Consider the following 6,470-nt stretch of genomic DNA (forward strand, 5'->3'; position numbering starts at 1 on the left):
ATTTTTTTTTGAAGTTCATCACATACCTGCAGGTTGACTTTTTCAACTTTAAATAATGAGGGCTGCACAAATATAATGTGTATTCAGATTCCAGACATTGAAAATGACAACAGTTCTATGTACCGGTATCCTGACATCTTAAAGTTATCATTATTTCAACAATGTCAATATTATTAAAATATTAATCGAATAATATGCAAATATAGGAACCCTGTAATGAAGAAGTAGGGTTAATTTATAATGAATAATATTGCTGAAATTGAAGGTATTATGTTGTACTTATTTATTTTATTCATTTTGTTTTCTAATATGTAGAATTATTTATAAAGAAGAGGTGTTTAAATTCAAGTCCATCTCTGTTGGATTATAATTTGTTTACATTCATTTGATGATTTATTTTTTTTAATTTCATTTATATTTATGACATAATTTGAATAGTTTTGCTAGCATATTTTACTTTGTTAGATTTGTTATCTGTGTCAGATTTTTAGTCAGTTCTAATTTGTTTCTCACTAAATAAAATATGTGTACATTATTATATTGACTCATAGTCTGGTGATTGCCAGTACCAAATATTTACTGATATACAATTCTGTTTATCACTACATGTATGTCAAAAACTGTGTACCGATATATATGTAGTATTATGTACACATATTTTTAGAATGAAAATTACTTGGTCGCACATGATTTTTTTTTTTCACTATTAAACCCCAAATTATTGTGACTCTAAAATTTTAAACCATTTAAAAGGGGAAATTATTAAGTTCATTAAAATACAGTCAGGTGAATTGTTTGCTATCTCTAGAAGTCATTTTCAAACAAACATTTACATCAACTCTATCAGAAATTTACCAAAGATATGGAAAAGAGGAATGCAGCTGTTGTACATGTAATTAATTTATAGACATATGTACTATGATTCAAAAACAGCAGTGTTCGTGGCAGTCTAGTACAGTTAAATACATTGTATTTTAGCCATAGCAACAGAAAGGTACATAACTTAGTAATGCATGGACGCAATGAAATCTTTGTTGAACACATGCATGAACAACATTTTTTTTCATTTAACATTTCAAAATGTCACAGTTTTAACAGTGTTCTTGCCTTTCTGTATATTATAAGGTACTTTTTAGTAGATATCATAGATATCGTGTATATGTACATACATGTAGTTTTGACTTATGTTTTGCAGCTATAGATGTACATATCTTTCTGCCATTTTCAAGAATTTGGACAGTAGGGATTATGCAGAGTAGGACACTACAGTTAAAAGTTTTCATTCTGAATCATACTGTAAATGTACATGTATTCTCAACCAGAATATAAAACTAAAATTCCAGTAAATTCCTCCAAGACAGATTCAAATGAAAGGTAATATATAACTGGATATACATTGTATACGTGAAATAGTTTATAAAGACCTTTTTTCTGATAAGGTTAAGATCAGGGTTTTTAGTCATGGTAATACCAAAAGTGGCTATCACTAGAATTTGCCAACACTAGGAGCTTATTATGCCATTGATGTATTGCTGCATTTCATGTCCGGAATTTTTTGAAATTTTCAATTTTTAATTTCTGACATTTTATAGTTTTCATTTCTGACATTTTCAAGTTTTCATCTCCGACATTTTTCAGGTAGTACTTTTCAGCAACGAAAGCAAGATTGAAGGCTTCACTTATAAAAATTCTAAAGAATAAATCATAAATAAATCATTGAAATCCAAATAATGAGTTTTGCTTAGCTATCAGTGAAGCGAAAATAAAAGATTTGTTTCTTTCCTTGAGGCACTTGTAAGTGTTGTGAACTTTCACTCATGTTCAGTTCAAGTTTGAAATCAGATATGTTAGGATGAAAATTATAAGGCAAATTTTGAAAATGTGGTTTGAAACAAATTCTTTTAAAATTCCATTTCCACCAACTAGGTTAACATTAAATTGCCACAGAGATACCCTGCAAAAATTCTGGAAATGAAAAAAAAATAAATGTCAGAAATGAAAATAAAAATTGTCCAAAATGAAATTAAAAAATTGTCAGAAATGCTACGCAAAATTACGGAAATGCAATGCAGCGTGATGTATTTTGCTTAAAATTTCTGTTCAGCATAATAAATTTTATGTTATCTTGTCACGAAAATATGTTTGTTTAATTTGTGTTTTATTCCAAAGTCAGTTTGTGTGATTATAAATGTATGTACTATATGTATTTTGTTCTGGTCATGAATTCTTTGATCCTTTCTTTTAGTGTGCAGTATATGTGACAATCTTCTCTGTGAAGAATTTTTACTTAATAAATACAACTGTGTTTAAGATTCTACACAAATTAGAATGGATTTGTCTGAAGAATAAAATAATGGAAAATTTATATGTACTTTTCAAATATATATTCTTGAATGACCTGCAGGATGCATCTACAATCATCCAATTCTTATATCAGGATTTGGTTTGGGGTTTACATTTTCATTAAAACATGACAGAGTTACAGAGAAAGACAACATCCTTAATCCTCTCTCTACATACAGGAATCCACAACAGACATGGATTGAATTTTCTTTATTACATGAAGATAAAAAAAAACTAATCTAAGGTGTATTGAATGTTTGCTGTGCTGTTTGTGAGAAAGGAGTATTAATGACACCTTATGCTTTATTTTATATATCAACTTGACTGAAAACTTTTTTGCCCAGTCAAAAAGTCCATATTAGAACAAAGTTTTGAGAAAGATGTTTTACTGCACAGAAGTATTGATAAAAACTGTGAAGAAATTCATTTTGAATGAAATGTCAACTACCAAGTGTGACGTTTCTCAATTTTACACAAGCAAAAAAGAAATGCTACATTGACACATGTACGTACACTAACAAATGTATTCCCATGGAAGTTAATATGTTGAGGATTTTGTTCTTTGTTATAAATCCAAACACATGAGTTCTATTGAGCAACAACAATTTTTGCCCCTTGCTTTCGCAAAAGCAAGAAGACATTAAATCTCGTTCATCTGTCACAAAAAACTTTAACCTTGGTCATAACTTTTGAATGAGAAAAGATAGGGTTTTAATACTTCACATGTACATTACCTGTTACAAGAACTTTCTAAATGTACTTTGATTTCTGACCCTGTGACTTTGACCTTGAAGTTTGACCTACTTTTGAAAATTTTTAAAATCAATGATAACTTTTGAATTCTGAGGTAGATGTACTAGCTCAGATTTCTAAAGCCACAGGAGCATATGTTGCACTGTGAAACATCTGGAGGTCAGCAAAGATTAGCATACTGTAAATTCCTTATTTTACGCGAGTACTTAATATCACGAAATTGCCCAAGGGCATCAAATTGCAGGAACAATTTGCAAATCAGTTATATACTAGAGATTTTACATACATTAAAGCACCATAAAAATAAAAGCAAGTTATTTTATTTCGCAAGTGGTGCTTCTCGCGTAATTATGCGATAATTTATTCCTCGCGTATATTTAGGAATCTACAGTAAATACCAAAATTAGGATTTTTCAAGAGTAATGTGCTTGGGGTCCTCCTGTATGGTGCTGAATCATGGAGAGTAACAAAAACCATTAATTTTCAATCAAGCTAGATGCCTTCCAGACCCGTTGCCTTTGCAGAATATTACGCATTTTCTGGCCTAATACCATCTCAAATGAAGAACTGTACAAAAGGACTAACACCACTCCTCTATCCCATGTTATAGAGAAAAGAAAATGGCTGTGGATAGGACACATATGCAAAATGCATCCAACCTTCATCCCAAGGGTTGCATTGAGATGGACACCAAACGGTAAAGAGAAAGAGAGGAAGACCAAAAGAGACCTGGAGCCTGATTTACAAAAGAACTTACAACTAAGACCAAAAACTTAGTTGATTATAAAATTTTGCAAAATTTATTATTCCATTTGAAATTGCTAGCATAAAAACATCCTGTTAAATTCTTTTTAAAAAGATTAAAACCATTTTCAAATCAATGTAAATTAGAAATAATAAGCAGAATTAAATTTTGGTCTTAGTCATAAGTTCTTTTGTAAAAAGGGCCCCTGGAGAAGATCGGTGGAGAAAGAAATAAAAGAGAACAATGGTCATGGGGGCAGGTCCAGAGATGGACATGAGATAGACCAACATGGAAGTCTCTGGTGACGGCCTTATGTGCTGACCAGCACAAAGAGGACTAAGTAAGTAAGATAACTTTAGAATGAGAGAAAACAGGACATTCATATTTGACATATGCATTACCTGTGACAAGACCTTTCTAAATGTACTGTGATCTTTGACCCTTGACCTTTGACCTACTTTTCAACAAAATTAACATTGGTAATAACTTTTGATATGCCGTGTTCATTTTTGATGTGTATTACCTTTGAAAAGACCTTCCAAATGTAATATTGATGACTTTTGACCCCAAAACCTTTATGTTTGTCCTACTTTTCAAAAATCTTAAAATTGGTGATAACTTTTGAATGAGAGAAAGTAGGCATTCATGTTTGACCCGTGCATTTTCTGAGACAAGACCTTTCCAAATGAACTATGATTTTTGAACCATTGACCTATTTCAAAACTTAGAACATTGGAGATTGCTTTTGAATAAGAGAAGATAGAGCATTCATATTTGACACGTGCATTACTTGTTCCAAGACCTTTCTAAATGAACTATGGTTTTTGATCCCAAGACTTTTCAAATTTGATGCACTGGTAAGAACTTCTGAATGATAGAAGATAGGGCTTTCATATTTTACCTGTACTTTACCAATGATAATATGACTTCCATCATGACCTTGATCTTGAAGATTGATGAAATTTTTAGAAACTTTAACCTTGAGTGTAACTTTTATAACTATTAATTCAAAAATTTAAACCTTTTTTGTATGATGGACAGACAAGGTAGGATATAGAGACAAGACATTTACAATATCTCAACCACTAAGACAGTCTGAAAGCAGGGGACCACAAATCTTTGAATTTGATTGTTTGATATAAATTATTATTTACCGATAAAACATGCATTTTACTTTAAATGTTTATACATGTATATCTGTAAATGTAAGTGTTAAATGAACATATTTTGCAGTGCAACATAAATCACAGAATTTACAAATTATCATAACTTACATATACTTCTTATTCAGTTTTACTGTACATCATAAGCACCGAGTAATTATGGCTAACATGCAAAGTAGGGGGTGTACTTCTTTCTGCATTTAATTTATATGATGAATGTTAGGTATTCCAATATATCATTGCATTATTACAACCTATGAAATTATAGATTATATTGATAATTAACCATTCTTGTACTATTTCTAGGTGTAAATGCTATTTGTGATATCAGTGGACCTCATATGTGGATTTATTATCCATATTTTATGTCTATATCACATTCAGCAAGAGAAGAATGTCCTAGTGAAGGTTGAAAAAGATCGATTTTGAAGCATGCAATCTAACTGGAAGTCACCAGTAAATAATACTACACTCTTTTAAAAATATCAGCTATATACTGCAAAACTACTCTATGCTAGCAAATTTTCAGCAGAATTATTTTGTTTAAATTATTAAAAAAAAAAAAAAAAAAAAAAAGAGGCCCATGGGCCACACCGCTCACCTGAGCACATTGGCAAGGCAAAAGCACAAATCAGTTCAGTATTGAAAAGATTACGGGGGGGGGGGGGGGGGGGGGGGGGCTTGAATTTTAAACTACCTGATGATACTTCCATGTCAATATAACAAATGGCTTTGTTGTACTTGAGAAGATTTTTAAAAAATTTCCCATATATTCCTTTGTAAATATTTGATCCCCCATTGTGGCTCCTCCCTATCCCAGGGGTTATCATTTGAACAAACTTGAATCTACACTATCTGAGGATGCTTCCGTATCAATATGACTAAACATAGCTTTTCTGTTCTTGAGAAGAAATATATTTTTCTATATGTTCTTATGTAAAACTTTTGATCCCCCTATTGGGCCCCAGCCTACCCTCGGGGGTCATCATTTGAACCAAAATTGAATTTACACTACCTGAGGATGCTTCCATATCAAAATGACTAAACATGATTTTCAGTTCTTGAGAAGAAAATATTTTCCTATATGTTCCTATGTAAAATTTTCAATCCCCTGCGGTCATCATTTTAACAAACTTGAATCTACACTACCTAAGGATGCTTCCTTATCAAAATGACTAATCATGGCTTTGCAGTTCTTCATCAGAAGCTATCTTCCTAATATATATTTCTATTTCAGACTTTGATCCTCCATTGTGGCCCCACCCTACCCCAGGGGGTCATGATTTGAATAAACTTAAATCTACACACCTGAGGATACTTCCACATAAATAGGATCAATCAGGGCTTTGCTGTTCCTGAGAAGAAGATTTTTAAAGATTTTTCCTATATATTTCTATGTAAAACTTTGATCCTCCATTGTGGCCCCGCCCTACCCCGGGGGGTCAGGATTTGAACAAATTTGAATC

This window comes from Saccostrea echinata, unplaced genomic scaffold, assembly GCF_033153115.1.
Source record: "Saccostrea echinata isolate AGI-Se365-2 ecotype Australia unplaced genomic scaffold, CSIRO_AGI_Sech_v1 ptg000054l, whole genome shotgun sequence".
Classification (NCBI taxonomy): domain Eukaryota; kingdom Metazoa; phylum Mollusca; class Bivalvia; order Ostreida; family Ostreidae; genus Saccostrea; species Saccostrea echinata.